General features: G+C 45.6%; 1 protein-coding gene across 4 annotated transcripts in view; it reads right to left on the bottom strand.

The window, feature by feature from the left end:
- The window catches only part of SLC7A1 (solute carrier family 7 member 1), a 552,639-nt gene that overhangs the window by 386,203 nt on the left and 151,462 nt on the right, over positions 1–14,974 (bottom strand). The window lies entirely within an intron of this gene.

Genomic DNA, 14,974 nt, shown 5'->3' with positions numbered 1-14,974 from the left:
TTTTATCAAAAAACACTTCCTTGAGTAATAGTCAACAAACAGTGTCAGAAATGGCACATTTTGAAACACAAAAGAAAACACCCAAGACACTTTCGAAGCCGCTGGGGCAGGGACCAAGTGTCCCAGCAGCCTTGTGAGTCTGGGGGCCGATCATGGAGAGTTGAGCGGCCACCCGAATTGTACAAATAAGTTTGTGCCATCGGCATTGCACCAGTGGCCTGAAGGAAATGATTGAAAACCAGAGGGTGGGGGTCCCCTTGTTCATGGGCATCTGGGGATAAACTCGTTAACAAAAAAACAAATGGGATGCCTCACGGAACCACTATTTAATCTAAATTATTTTGAGTTATGTTACTTGACCAAGCTTATTTTCACTAAAACTAAATCATTCCACTAGAGAAAATGCTATACAAGTAACATAATTAACAGTTTAATATACCTAGTGTGCCTTTTTTCACCAGTTTCATTGTTTGCACATTTTCTTTTTGCATTGAACCAAGGGTTTACCCCATGTACATTAAATTACTTGATTGTCTTTTGATAGATGTACTATCTTTTTAATGGAATTTGAAATAAAAAGTGATGTTGAGTTTTGTAGAATCAAATATTTGTTATTTGTGATATGTATGTATGTCTTTTTAAAGGAAATACGCACTAATTTAATAAAGTATTTGATAACAAACTATGTTGGTATATGAATAGCCGACACTGAGCCTCTGCTTTCAGCCCCCTATGTGGCTTACGGTCCTTCTTTCTCAAAATAATTTAGATTAAATAGTGGTTCCGTGAGGCATCCCATCTGTTTTTTGCTGATGCAAAAGATTGCCATTTCGGTAAGGCCGTGGGGGTGCGGGACACCTCAGCGGCCTCACTGTGTTGAGGGAGTGAGGTGGAACTCAGCAAATTGAGGTCGCCGGGGTTGCCAAAGTGCCCCGGCGGCCCCGTGAGTCTGGATGTAGCTCCCGGAGAGTGGAGCGCTCCCCAAAATTGTACAAAGGTCAGGCCACCGGCTTTGCACCAGTGGCCCGACGGAAATGATTGCCATTTCAGTGAGGCTGCGGAGGTGCAGGACACTCCAGCGGCCTCACCGTGTTGAAGGGGTGGGAAGGGGTTGAACTTACCTGGGTAGTGGTCTCTCTGTGTGCTGGTCCACAGCGTTGGCATAGGAAACGAAGAACTGTTCCCTTCTCTCACTTCCTATTTCAACGCGTGTAGAGGCTGCTTCCTTTGTGGTCCGGCTGCCGTAGCCAATAAGCAAATAGCTTATTTGGCTTCTGCAGCCTAGACACTGCCACACTCTCAATGATTGGCAGAAGGGAGAAGACAGCTAATCATAGAAAGTGGACTTCGGCTTCGAGTCACTATGGCAGAAACTATTCTGACGAAGCAGAATAGTGACTCAAAGTTGAAGTTCGGTACACCCCTATTTATAAGCTTTCTAAAATTTGAAAACAGAAACTGTGCTTGAACAATTACCATCTAGTATTCCTTCCTTTTGTTTATACAACTCTACTTACAGCACCTGCCATAACATCCATTGAATAGTCCTGGTTCATTAGTTCCATGTCAGAGGAAACACGAAGACAGATCAAGTAAATTGTATTTCTCATTGTACCTTGCTTACGGCAACGTGCTTAAAGCATCAAAACGGAAGATGCGGCTATAGATTGTCGAGCAATACATACTGGGAAATGGCTTATAGCAACAATATGGATGTGAACCGGTAATCATAGTCTTAAAGCATGCATACAATCCACAATGAGTGCAATGTATCAAGGTCAGCACACCAAGATGAATGCTTCGAAAATACCACTTTATAGTTCTGGCTACTGCAATGCTGGCAGGGAAGCTCACAACCAGTACCGTTTAGCATGTGTGGTGTACAAATATTCCGTTTCGAGGTCAGCTTTTTATCTATTTATGCATGTATTCAGACCAGAATGCAGTTGGGTTGAGATCTAAAATGCCACTGTGTTATTAGTGTGTCAGGGGAAGAACTACTATGGCCAGGCAGAGCTGCTAGATGTAGGTGGCAGTGAATAGAATTTATTAGCTTTTTTCACAAAAGGCGAGTCCATCCTTGCAAGTTTGGCATGGCAGGACGCGTTAACAAAATGCACAGATTTATTTATGCAAATTCAAGCACATTCTACCCCTCGTCTGTTAAGGGTATTGTGTAAAATTTGCCATAATCCAAATAAAACTTTGCGTAAGGTCTGCATTACGTGCTGTACTCAAAGTGATGAAGTTGGCATTTACAGGCAGTTACAGGTGAAGAAACACCAGCATAATTCAGAGAGGGCGTCAATTTACCCCAACTCACCAAACTGAATCATCAACCATCTCACTGTGCAAGGTGTGGGCTTTCATGTGGGGCAATTATGTTGGCTTTTGGAAGAGCAGAGACTTGAGTCACGTGCGATTCCTGATGGCCCGCTTCTTCCTCCTCCCGGTCTGGCGAAGACTGGGGTGGGGAGAGTGGAACATCAGAAGCCCATACAACTGGACTGCACCCTGGTACTACGCAGAAGGAGAGAGGTTTGTGACGGACTTCCAACTGGAGACGGCTGCGCCAGACCAGTGGAAGACGGGGGCCATCCATGCACGGATCCCAAGAGGGACATATGCAAGTTGATCGGTGCCCTACCCTCAGCAACTGCAGAGCGAGTTCGGCGGAACATCACATAGAAGAGGCTGACGAACAAGCACAAAGACATCACCTGGTTGGCCATCCAGGGGTTTGGGGGGGTCTGCCAGTGTGAGCCTTCATGCACGTCAGAGGACTGAACAGCTTCAGGAACTGCCCCTGCCCGAGGGGATGCACAGCAGATGAGATGGAGTACCACCTCTTCTGGGACTGCACCTACGCCAGGGACCTGATGAGGGACCTGTCCACGGAGCTGGGGCACCTGATCCCTACAACAAACATCGCTGCTGAGTCAGTGTTGAATGGTTTGTTCCCAGGGACCCACACACAGCGAAACATCCAGGACTGCTGGAGAATCCTGTGCTGCGTTAAAGATGTGCTCCTGTTTACCAGGAACCGCTTGGTGGTGGGGAAGAAGGAAACTTCGACTGAATCCTGCCGACGGATGATCCACAGCCTCCTGAGGGACTACGAGATCGACGGGCCGGACGACGACAAACGACAGAGGAGTGAGTAATGTGCACTTACATTACCTGTCTTTGTACTTTTCCTTCAGAAACCAACCAGGGTCGGTGAAGGAGGAAAACTGCCGGCAGAAGTTCCAGAAGTTCCACAGCCTCCTGAAGGGACCAGCAGTTGAGCAGAAGGCGACAAGGTCAAGGAGGGGTGAGTAATGTAAACTTTCACAACTGTGTGCTTTCTCTTCCAGGACCCACCAAAAGGTGGCGAAAAAAAACATCGACCGCACTTGCGGCTGTAAAATGAGGATGCGCAAGTAATGTACACCTAACCCAACATGACGTTTTTCCTTTTCAGAGGCATATGGTCAACGGAGTCAGGCTTGTACACATCTTGTCAAGACTATGCTTGAAGACTGATGAATAAAGTAGGCAATTCTGAAAGTGACGATTTACCATATCTGAACAGAACGATGACCACAGGAAAAAAAAGAGAAGAAAAAAAGTTGGCTTTTTTTTTTAAGATGGGAGTGCCAAACTTCAGTGTTTCAAGTCAACTATACTCCGATTGGGCTCTAAATCCCATCATAGATGCCCCATCAGAGATTAGCAATGGCACCGGTGCACAGACACTGCCCGTCTTTGCAACATTTTGCTTCAGGTGTTCCACCGCAAAAGCACCTACACACCTCCTTTGGTGCAAAAGATTCCACCAAAAACCTAAACTTCCACCAAAGGCTCATATGATCTCTGTAGCAACTCTTCCAAGTCAGAGTGCATATGCAAAACAGGTAAAAGCTCTCACACCATACTATTTTTAGCTATACCTGGTATGCAGCGACCAAGCAATTTAGAAATGTTCGAAACCCAGTGGGCTTCTTGTATTCTGCCCAAACGTTTAGCAGGCATCACTTGTTTTACATTAACGAGCGATTCAGATGCAAAATGCAACAGGTTCAAGAAAAAGGCAGGACTAACTTTAAGCGTAACCTAAGCCTTCTTTATCGCTTCTGGGTTTTACTCCCTCCAAACCCGAGGAAAGGAGTGGGAGCGCAATGCTGCCAAAATACAAAAGTGTGAGGCATATTGTTGGAAGGGTAGATAAAACTCGCCTACTGGACATAATTGAATTGTTTATTTTCCAATGACACAAAGTGCGTATTTGTCTTGGTAAAGATAAGCAGGAGCTCGTGGAGGAATAGAGAGAGTAAGGCTTCACAGAAACATCTTTCCTTTTTTTAACCAAACAATTGCATTCTGTTAACTATCCGATAACAATTTATCTCCAGGTCCTTGAAACACTGCATGAGAATGCCTTCCTGGAAATCTGCGAGCAGGCAAACGTGAATATCAAAAGCCACGGGGTTTCCAGGCCAGAAAACAAAAATGGGAATTCAGAACGTGCACTGCTCCCTGTGTTACTTGCGTCACTGAAGGCCCACCCGTGGAGAGATCGGGAAGCAGTACATTAAGGATTGCTCAGAAAAAGGCGCAATCTCAAAATGTCTCTAGTGGTAAAGTGCTGAAAGATCCAAAGCAGCCAGGCGCTGTAAACAAAACAGGGCTCCGGGTAAAAGGCGTATCGGCCACTTTCACTTGCACCCAACTCCACGCACTAACACTACACGCCATTTTCAAATCCGTGGTACCTGTCGAGCAGTGGCACAGGAAGAAGCACTCGTTAATACTGCCAGACCTAAAGAGGAACTTGAAGGAAAAAATGCATCTTTTAATCCCATGAAATACTGCCTAAAAATACACCCAATCGTAATGGGAACTAACGTTTACACAAAACATTTTACGCTCACCTTAAAAAAAAAAAAAAAATAGGGAGCAAAATACTACCCCTTTAAGAATCATATCTGGAGTCCAGGCACTGGAGAGTTGCTGTGCCATGCACATGAAGGGCTAGGTGAATAGGATTGAGTGCGCGACTATCCCAACTAATCTGAAGGCCACCTTGGCAACACCATAAACAAAAACTCAAATATGAGCCAATATTTAGAAATAATCGTCGACACCCTGACCCACCCCCACTTTTCAACTAGTCCACCCGACCAGACTTATCCGCTGCTGAACAGCTGTGTGTGTTGATCGAAACCAGTACCCAGCTTCCAGTTTCCTAGGTGGGCACACAGCACAGAAATTGTTATTTTCCTTCACCCTCACCAGCTCAGACAGGTAGCGGATGGCTACCACCACACCTTTATTAGCCCAGTTGACTGCCAAGGTGTCAATGTTTTTTTCTATGGAAAGTAAGATTTATAAATGAATCCTCGGGACAGAGACACGGTTAATAATCTAACCCTACTGTGCTATCCATGGCTCTGCTTACAGTGGTTTACCTTTTTATTGATCTATACAATACAATCCTGAAAATCTGCCTTTAAAATCCTACTGCTGGCCGATTTCCTACACTATTCAATCCCTCCTTTCAGTATCACGTCTTCCATTTAATTGATTTCATCACACTCTGGTATCATTCAGTCGGTCCAAGAGTTATATGTTTGTTCGCTATGCAGGCTACAAACAGATCCACCTCAAACTGAAAAAGTGGATAGGAAATTAACATCAAAAATAAAGTTTCTCGTGGTGTGGCGGTTCTAGAGGTATATACAACACCTCAAGATGAACCTTAACAAAACTCACATTACACTATAGACCACTCTGTTCTGGCTGAATCCACAGGCTTGCCATGGAAGCAATCAATCAGTGAGGAATATGGGTGTCCCAATGGCATGAGGTTACCTCTTCGAGCACAGCAAAAACGACTAAATTGACTACTGCATTTTCACAAACAACATTATTCAGGGAGGACAATATGTTATGTTATTTGATACTTGGATAGCATCTACTGCCGTTTGTTATGGCTTCGGAGCGGTGTAGGTTGAATGGCCCTTCGGCAGACCGTAGTCTGAACAGACATGAGTCAAGAAAAGCATCACATTGCATGCAAATCGCAGTTAGAATTTAAATAACTGTAAAGTTTTTAGTAGCAATGATTAAAGTGACATTAATGAAGAAGTATAGTGAAGTGTTTTTCAGCGTGGAGTGGATTTCTAGATCTGAGACTCTGAACTTACTCATGGGACTCAGCCGTATTCTACAGGGCGTAGAGGTGGAAAGGGAATTAGTATAAATATGTGCATCAACCCCAAGGGCAACTGACTGCAGTGGAGGGCTGTTATTGTGCAAGTGTTCTGCATGTTATCGCCTAGTTATTACATTACATATTTGTCAGGAATTTATGAATCATGAATGAAAAAAAATGTTAGGTTACGTGGGTAAATGAAGACTACAATGAAGCTACGTTCAGGCGATATGGGGTACTCTACCAATCCCCCTTGCTATTCATAGGGAAACAAAGGGCGCTCCTTGTCCAGAACTTCACCTATAACAACCAGGCAAGAGTTAGGGAGTGGACATTACGCCCATACAATCCCTACGGTGGGCGGGCGGCAACAGGTAGACAAACTTCCCCTCCTTACTTAGATTCCTAAAAAAACTAGCCCTAGGGTTCCAGGGGCCGTGGGTGCAGTGATAGTTTTCGGGTTCGATATTCACTCATGACAGGTGGCGGTTCCATGCTCGGATGAGACTCCTCCCGATACCTTGAGGTGGACGAGCAAGGCACCACAGGAAGGCTACCACTACAGGTCCCACGAAGACAGGACAGCACCAAGCAGGGGCGGCTCATCTATAATGGGCTACCCACCCGGCCCTGTAATGGAGGAGTCCAAGCAAGAAACCCGAGGGCTTCCCTCAGCTATACCATGCAGGCAGTAAATGGCAACATTGGTGGTCACAAATGGATATGAACGAAAGCAAGCTTTGTATCATTCGCACTGTCACTGGAATGGTAGTTTCCATATAGCCGTCTGGAACAACAAGGTTCAGTTTCATAGCCATCTTGAGGGGGTTCCATGAGGATTTGCTGGCTGAAGTCAAATGGTGAAGGAAGCACAAAAGGAGAACCAACATGGATTTGGAGGGCCATGGGTTTTTGTAAATTGAGTTGGTGCACAGCAGAATCCAGACTGCAGTATATATGGATGGCCAGGGCTGCAGCAAGCCAAGGACTACTTAGTGGACTAGAACCGAGCTCAAAGAAACCCCTAAAGGAAAAGAGTGGGCTGTAACCAGGGTACAAGTTATGAATGGACAGATGGACACTGGCGCCGTCAATCCAAGCTAGATATCGTCACCTGGAGCTTTCTGTGGACAATTATGTTGAAAGAAGCAGCAGTCAAGAAAATTGTGAATGAATAGTGTCCATAATGGGCAGAAATAAGGAGTTTGAAGAGATGGACAATAACGGTTGCTGCAAAGTTTTGTGTAGCCTGGATAAGAGGGAATTGTACAGATAGTTCAAAGAAAGTCAAACGGAGAGGGTGCGGGCAGGGGAGGGTATTGGGGGGTAAGGCAATGTAAAACATACGAAGACCTTAGAAAAGAAAGTGATGGGAGGTGGGGAGGGGGGGTGATCTTGACAGGAATTTGCAAGGCGAGAGAGAGCAGTCTTTGACCCCATTTATGAGGCCTACTAGAGCACCGTAGCGGAATAGTGTGGGGTCGCGGCCGGCTTACACAGAGAAGACAAGTCAGTGTAGTTCACTTGCATTAGTAATAATAGCCCAATCGCTAGAGACCAAATGACTAGACTCCTTCTGTTGTCTGTAACTTAATGTCTGAATGTATAGAAAGTGACATTTACCTCACTAGAGTACTTTAACTAAAACATATTATGGATGGAAGATTATAAAATGAATCTTAACCAATGGCATAGCTCTGGGCAACCATCCACACCATTGTTTTTAGCCCGTCTGCGCTACTGCAGAAGAGAACCTACCACCCTGCCTCCATTGGACGAGTTTGCAGCTTGGGTGTGAAAGGCTCCCCTCACACTGATAAGCGAGTAGGCACTCTGAATGCTTACTCTCAAAGCAAGCACTAACTTGTGCATGCCAAGAAAGGGGGCACCCAATAGAAGAGATTTATTTTCCTGCCACAGTGGCAGTGCACTATAGATCTCAGAGTGCACCCACAAAGGTCTGTGCATCTTGGTTTGTTTTACAGGGGCAGCACATCCTAGAGTAACATGGAGGCCCACAATGGTGTGATGCTTGTTTTGCTTGCCTGGCAGATCCAGGCCTCAACTTTGAGCAAAGGCGACCACAGAATTCTTCTCTGCACAGATGGATATCCCAGTACACAACGTCACAGAAACTCTTTCCCTCAAGGCTGTTGCCCATGTCACGTTTCAAGACCATTCTCTCTGGTTTGACAGGGGAGTAGCTGATGGGTGCACAACTTGCCAGTGCACCGCCTTTTGATGGCAGTAATTCCTGACTGCTCTGTTCAATTTTGCCTGCGATTGCCACTGCTTTGCAGTAAATGGCTGGTAGCCTATAAAGCTATTAACCAGTACGGCTAATTTGAGACCAAACTAGTCCATTATGTGTGTCGCCATGGACTCTCAGCCATTACTTTGGAAGAGATATTTGACTCTGGATTAACGAACAGTGGAACACGATATATCAAATGTTGCCTTTGCTCAGGATGCATGGGTGCGAGAGGACAGCAGGGTGCAGAGCATGTATCAGCACGTGCAGGTTTCTCGGTTTTCTGTGTCAGTATGCATACACAATTCAATAAAAGCTGTATCAACATCTTCTGTGTTAAGTATGTTGATGTTCAGTTGAGATCCATTACATACACCACTGACTAGGTAGTTGCAGGTCCCCTTCCAACACTCCTCCCGGCTCCCATTGGTCTCCTGGGTCACATGCTCCCTTTGGCTCATCTCTAACTAAGATATCCCTGTGTGGTTGGGATTTTCTCTAAAAGGCTGTAAGAAGGCTTTTAGTCCCACCCTCTTTCCAGTCTCCATTTGTGGTATGGCAATCCTGTGCTCAGGATGCACGTTTTCCTGATGGCTTTCTTCCTGTGCTGGTGAGTTTGTTTCCCCTAAACTTGAGGAGGATTTCTGCATCTCCCCCCTGTAGACCCTTCTCACTTTGTTAGATTTTTGTTGCTCCATCATGCCCCCAAGCTCAATTTGCGGCTCGGGTGATGGAGTCTCATCTCTCTTGGGCAGGAAACTTCCCAGTCCATTCCATGTCTGGTCTTGACCCCCTTCACTAGTTCTAGACCGGGATTTCTTAGTTGCAACTAGGTGCATTGCTGGGGGTTATGGGTCTGAAAAAGAAAAGAACTGTGGCCAAAGGGGAGGCTGGCCTGCATTGTGGAAGGGACAGTGTACCGTCAGGCACATACAATGAACCCATGAACTGCCTCTCCTCCCAAACTCCCTCACCCTGCCTCTAGGGTAGGACAATTCTGGCACGCACCCTGCTAGAGAGTCTGCATAGGTCAGGAGGGTGGGGTGGCACAACCACCAGCAGCGCCACCACCACAAAGGCTCAGACTTTCTTTGCCAAACAGAAATGAGACACCAACTACCCAACGTGACCACCCCAGACATATTTGAGGTGCATGGTGGGGCAACTGAAAAGGAACTTGGAGCAGAGACTGCAGGGGGTCAGGAGAGACACAAAACCTCCACAAACCAAACAAGCAACAAAACCCACTGGCATCAGAGGAAAGCCAGATGGAGAACAAGTACCGGCGAACGCAAACAAAACTGGCCCGGAAAAGTATTGGGGGTGGGTGGGGCGGTTAAGAGTTACTTTTTATTTTTAAAGCCTCTCACCTGGGTAACCCAGTCCCTAGGGGAAACACATTGCAGCCAATGGAAGAGGAGGGGGATACAGAAGCAGCAGGACCACAGTATGAAAGGAATCAGAAAGCGGCAGATTGTGGGATGCAGGGGTGCGGTTGGGAGTGTGTGAAGGCTGACTGAGAGGTCAGGCAGAGGACGGATGTGCGGAGAGTTGGTGGTAGAATTTTAACAGTGCAGGTGAGGTATTTGTGGGAGAGTGGTACCAGCTGTGTTGTTTAGTGGGTGTAAGAAATGGAGTAGAAAGGATGAGTGAGAAAGAAAGAGGGTGGAGTGTAGGGGCAGGGGGAGAGAGGGAGACATGTAGGGGCTGGGGGAGAGAAGTGTAGAGAGGGGCAGGGGGGCAGAAGTGTAGGGGCAGGGGAGAGGGGGGAAGTAGGGGAGAGAAGGGGGAGGGAGGGAGAAGTGTAGGGGCAGTGGGAGGGAGAAGTTTGGGGAGAGAAGGGGAGAGGCAGAGATGGGGAGAGCCAGATCGATTAAACAAATGCATTTAGACCCCAACCATTAGCCAGCCATAGATAGTAGGTGTAACCGATCTCAAGGGGAAACCTGGGATTTAGGGATGCCTGGGCAGGAAGGGAAACCCCATGGCAGAAGAGAGGTACAACAGTGCATCACTTTGCAAGAGCTGTGCGTTACACTGCCAAATCTGCTGATCATAACCCTGAGCAACCTGAATATTTTAGCATCGAAAAAAGTAGCACCATTTATGGTGTTTAAATATAAACACTTCAACTCTCTTGGATACTCAGCAAATTTCCTAAGGCCATCTGTGACAGCTCCCATCCACAAGCCGTGGTGAACCCAGGGCAAGTTAAAATATTACTTTAACCCTGGGACTCTGGGTGCCCGGGGTCGATTTCACTGAACAAGTTAAGCATCCGAGGATGAGTGGGTAGATCCATTTGATCATTTGCGGTAGAAAGACGGCTTGGAATATTTCATGATCAGTGAAAATGTATATTTGGAGGGTGTAGTTTAAGTTGCGAAATGTCTACGAAGTTTGGCTGTAGTGCGGCGAGGAAGGTAGCATGAATAGTAGCAGAGGCAAGTGCAGTGGCTGTGCATGATTGCAGAGAACAGCATCCACATCAACGTGCCCATCTTGCCCATTAAACTAGGCCTCTGATGGTGCACCCGAGCCAGATAAGTTCTGCATCTCTTAGAAGAAGAGGACATGAATACTCTGCGCTCACTTATGTTTGGCTGCATACAGCCAACTCCAGGAACTGTATCTATCCCTGTTCAAGCACTAGCAGTATTGCAATATCAGATGTTGATACGGTTGACCTAGTGCACCTTTGCTGCCATGTGCATGGATACGTGGCATAAAAGGAATAGCGCATGTTACCATTTCTGGAAAAACAGAGCATCTGAAAGCAGCACTACTTCAATGGATTCCCATATCAGGATAGTTAAGCATAGGCGTTCATGTTCATGGCCACCAGGAATTCACTCCATTGTATGTCATTAGGAAGGAAGCAATGTTCAACGCCCTGCTACCCAGTAATTAAAGCACAACCTTTTACTTTTGGTGTTCATATTTATTTTAATGGAAAACACATACTTTAATGATAACTGGGTCTTTTACCCATGGGTAACCTTTTTAAATATGGGGCCCCCGTTTGACTGGCAGTTTGAGAGATAAAGACGGTTTCCCCTGATTTATAGATTAAACTAATGCGTCGTTGTTTAATTAACAGCACAATTGGGCTTTTGCAGCAGTGGTATGGGCATTCATAGCGACATCTTCCACTATTAAGGCTCTTTGAACAACATCCTTATCTATATGTTTTAATTGTAGAAAATAAGTATTAAAAATAATAGGCTTTTGGAGGTAATTTGCCGTGTAGACCACTGTTGGAGTGGGGCAGAGACCTCCTCCCCCCCCTAGTATTTCGGCATATAGAATACCAAATGATGCTTGCAGGATCTATAACCTGAACGTGCTCATCGCCAGACAGCAGACTCTGGTTTACTCCTGTGGATAGGGGAATAGCAGATGGCAAATATATGAAGACTAAAACTAATGGGGTACCCCAGGTAGAGGAGTAGGCCACACACAAATGGGAGAGGCAACCCCATTTTATTTTAATCAAGGTTTCATGTGAATGAGCAAGCACCAATGTAGCTTTACCAGGCTCTGTATTGCTTCTCTTCACACAACAGGCTGGCATCCCAGTGTTATATCCCAATCACAAAGCCAAATATAGGTTGCCTCTAGCCAACTGTCTTTCTGGAAACAAAAAGTGATGGATGCAAAGTTTTTAATTAAAACTGGACTACAGTGACTGTCTAAAACGGGTTGTTTTTACGATTGTATTAAATCAAACACTGGCATTTTCAAGCCCCCCTGCGCCATTGCAAAAGAAAACCAGCACATCACAATCAGGGTTGGTTCTACCAATAATTGGAGCAGTTCTGCCCCAACTGCTAAGCTATGTTGCCTCTGCACTAGAACACAAGTAACCACAGCCATGCTCCACCCTTGCTGGGCCTAATCAGTGATATGCAGCAGTGATCCCTATGGTGCAGCTATCAGGGTATCCACCTGTGGTTATACCTTAAAAAGGGAGGGGCTGAAGGCTAACCATGCCCCGAAGGAAGCTCACCTCACAAGAAGAATGCCCTTATCCAGCTGACCCTCCTTCCTAACAAATTGGCTGGCCAGCCTTCTTTATGATGTTCCTGGGCAGAGCCCAAGAAGTATGTTACCTTCCAGGATTCTACTAGATTGAGTTGAGCTTTGAAGTCCAGGCCCCGGTTTGGTGGGATGTGGAGAATCACCTCTCCATTTACAATTCCCAGCAAATAAATAAGTGCCATATTTAGCGATGAGATTTTTGGGGACTTACAATGTTGGCATTTTCCCCTTGGATACTAACATTATGCCCAGGCACCTTCTAGCCGAGGACACTCATTCAGTTAATAGAAGTCAGTTCAACTGCTGCTTGCTCTTAGCTTACTCATTGACCCATTGGGTTGCCTCAAATCAAAAGCCATGAGAGCAAGCCCACCCCAGCTCCATCTTTAGTGGCTCCAACAATCTGTTCTACATCATGCTTACATGCAGAACCAAAGCCAAAACGAGGATGATTAAACCACCAACATGTGGTCTCTTGTAATTTGTCTATCCAGTCAATGCCTTCCTTTATTTGGGCAGCATGCAATCAAAAGTGACAGAATGGAAACATGGAAGATAGGCCATTGGATTTCTTAGTACCCCAAGGCATCACCATCATCAGGCTTCCATTTGATGACACCTCGTACTTTGCCATTGGGGCCGGAGGGTTGGGGTGGGGGGGTAATTGCGATCAGATCGAAAAGAAAAGCACCTTTTATCAGCCCTCAAGTGGCATTCTCGTCTGTTCTATTGCCAACGAAACAGGGAGTAACAGGCAGGTAGGCGCCTGGCCCCCTGATGCTGAATGCACTGCCATGCTGATATGCTGTTGATGGCCTTGGTCTAAACACATCTCACATGCAAGACCCTCCAACATTTTTGTAAAAACAAAAAAAAAAAACACTATATATGCAACAAAAATGTATGGGGCATAACAAAAAACCTATGATTTTAACAATAAAGCTTGCATTGATATAATACTCCCGTCGACAGAGAACTACTTTTTCCACTGTGAAAGAAAATGTTACTTCCTGCTTCAAAAGTAGGTCTTAAAATAATCCAATAATCCCACCTCCACATTTTAGCCTAGAGTCCAGGCTGCACTCCAGAACTCTACTAGACTGAGGCTGCAGGCCGCCAAAGCACACACTATGAAGGCCTTTTTGCAAACACAATGAAAACAGGCCCCCATTCTACTCGCGCACTGAATTAGCATATGCTTAAAGCCGGATACCGGGCACATTCAGTTCTTGCTTCACCAGGACGTAGAATCCTGTTGCAAGAGCAATCTTGCCTAATGCAGTTGGCGGCCTGTGGTTGAAGATTAAACTATGCACACCTTGTGAAGGGCGGAGCCCATTTACAGACACGAGATATCAACTCCGGGCTCCAAAACTATTCGGCCTGTCTCCAATTCAATGGTCGAGTACTCGGCAGCAGCGGAGTAATCAGGCTGCTGTGTCATTTGTCGAAGAACAAACCATTTTTATATTCGAATATCAATTTAAACTAATGTCATTCGGTATTCAGGTATCGAAATTCGGACTCAATTATACTACAAAAGATTGAATCCACCGAGTACAGGTAACATTTAATTTCTATATGCTTACCCAATTGGATTTGCGAATGCGCGGCTATGCACGGTGCATGAAAACTTAATGGGGTAGCAGAATACTAGTACAGCTCCAGGCTCTGCACAGTCTGCTTTTAAGTGGACACCCTGCATATAGCTCATTAAATCCTTTAGCGTTTTTTTAAAATCTCGAATTGAAGCAGAACATCGTACTCCAATCATTGAAATGTTTTAAATGTACTTTGTCAATTGCATCCGTTGTGGCATATGCATGAACTATTGCGACCGCTAGATTTTCTTACACATCACGTTACTTGAGGACTCTGGTGCACTGCATTCTGATAGATGTGGCACTCGATATGTGTCTGCATACTACTTACGCCATGTCATGTGTTAAGTAATACAACCACACTCTGGGAAACCTCCAAGGCTACCCCATTGAGTCATGGAACTGTAAAATGTCTTTAAGTTCCGCTCCAGCAGTCAACTCCACCCGCCCAAGGCCAGGGACCCAGGGTCACTTAATCAGAGATCACATCATTGGTCTGCTTGCTTCAGTTTCACGTCCATGTATGCCCAGGGCCATAGAGCACCCACACGCAGGGCGAAACGAACATGTTTTGTAACACGTGGTGAGATTCTCTTTGCATTGGCTACTGATGCAGACGGATTCTTGCCACAGGCTACTGCTAGACACCAGGATATAGTGACTGAGGTTATCACCATCACGAGAATGGAATTCATATATGGATACTCTTTGCATTTAGATAGGATGTTTCAATTTAACCTCAATTCTATTTAAGTGTGAGGTGCATTTAAAGGCTCCAAAACAGAAGTCCCTTTAACATGACTAGCAAGATTTTAAACACCGAAACAAAACGGCTTGGCTTTTGTTTTTCCAAGTAAAGTTAAAGAGCCATGTGGAAAGGGGCCT

Source organism: Ambystoma mexicanum, chromosome 7q (assembly GCF_040938575.1).
Source record: "Ambystoma mexicanum isolate Mex_15411 chromosome 7q, UKY_AmexF1_1, whole genome shotgun sequence".
Classification (NCBI taxonomy): domain Eukaryota; kingdom Metazoa; phylum Chordata; class Amphibia; order Caudata; family Ambystomatidae; genus Ambystoma; species Ambystoma mexicanum.
This window is presented reverse-complemented; position numbering and strand designations above follow the sequence as displayed.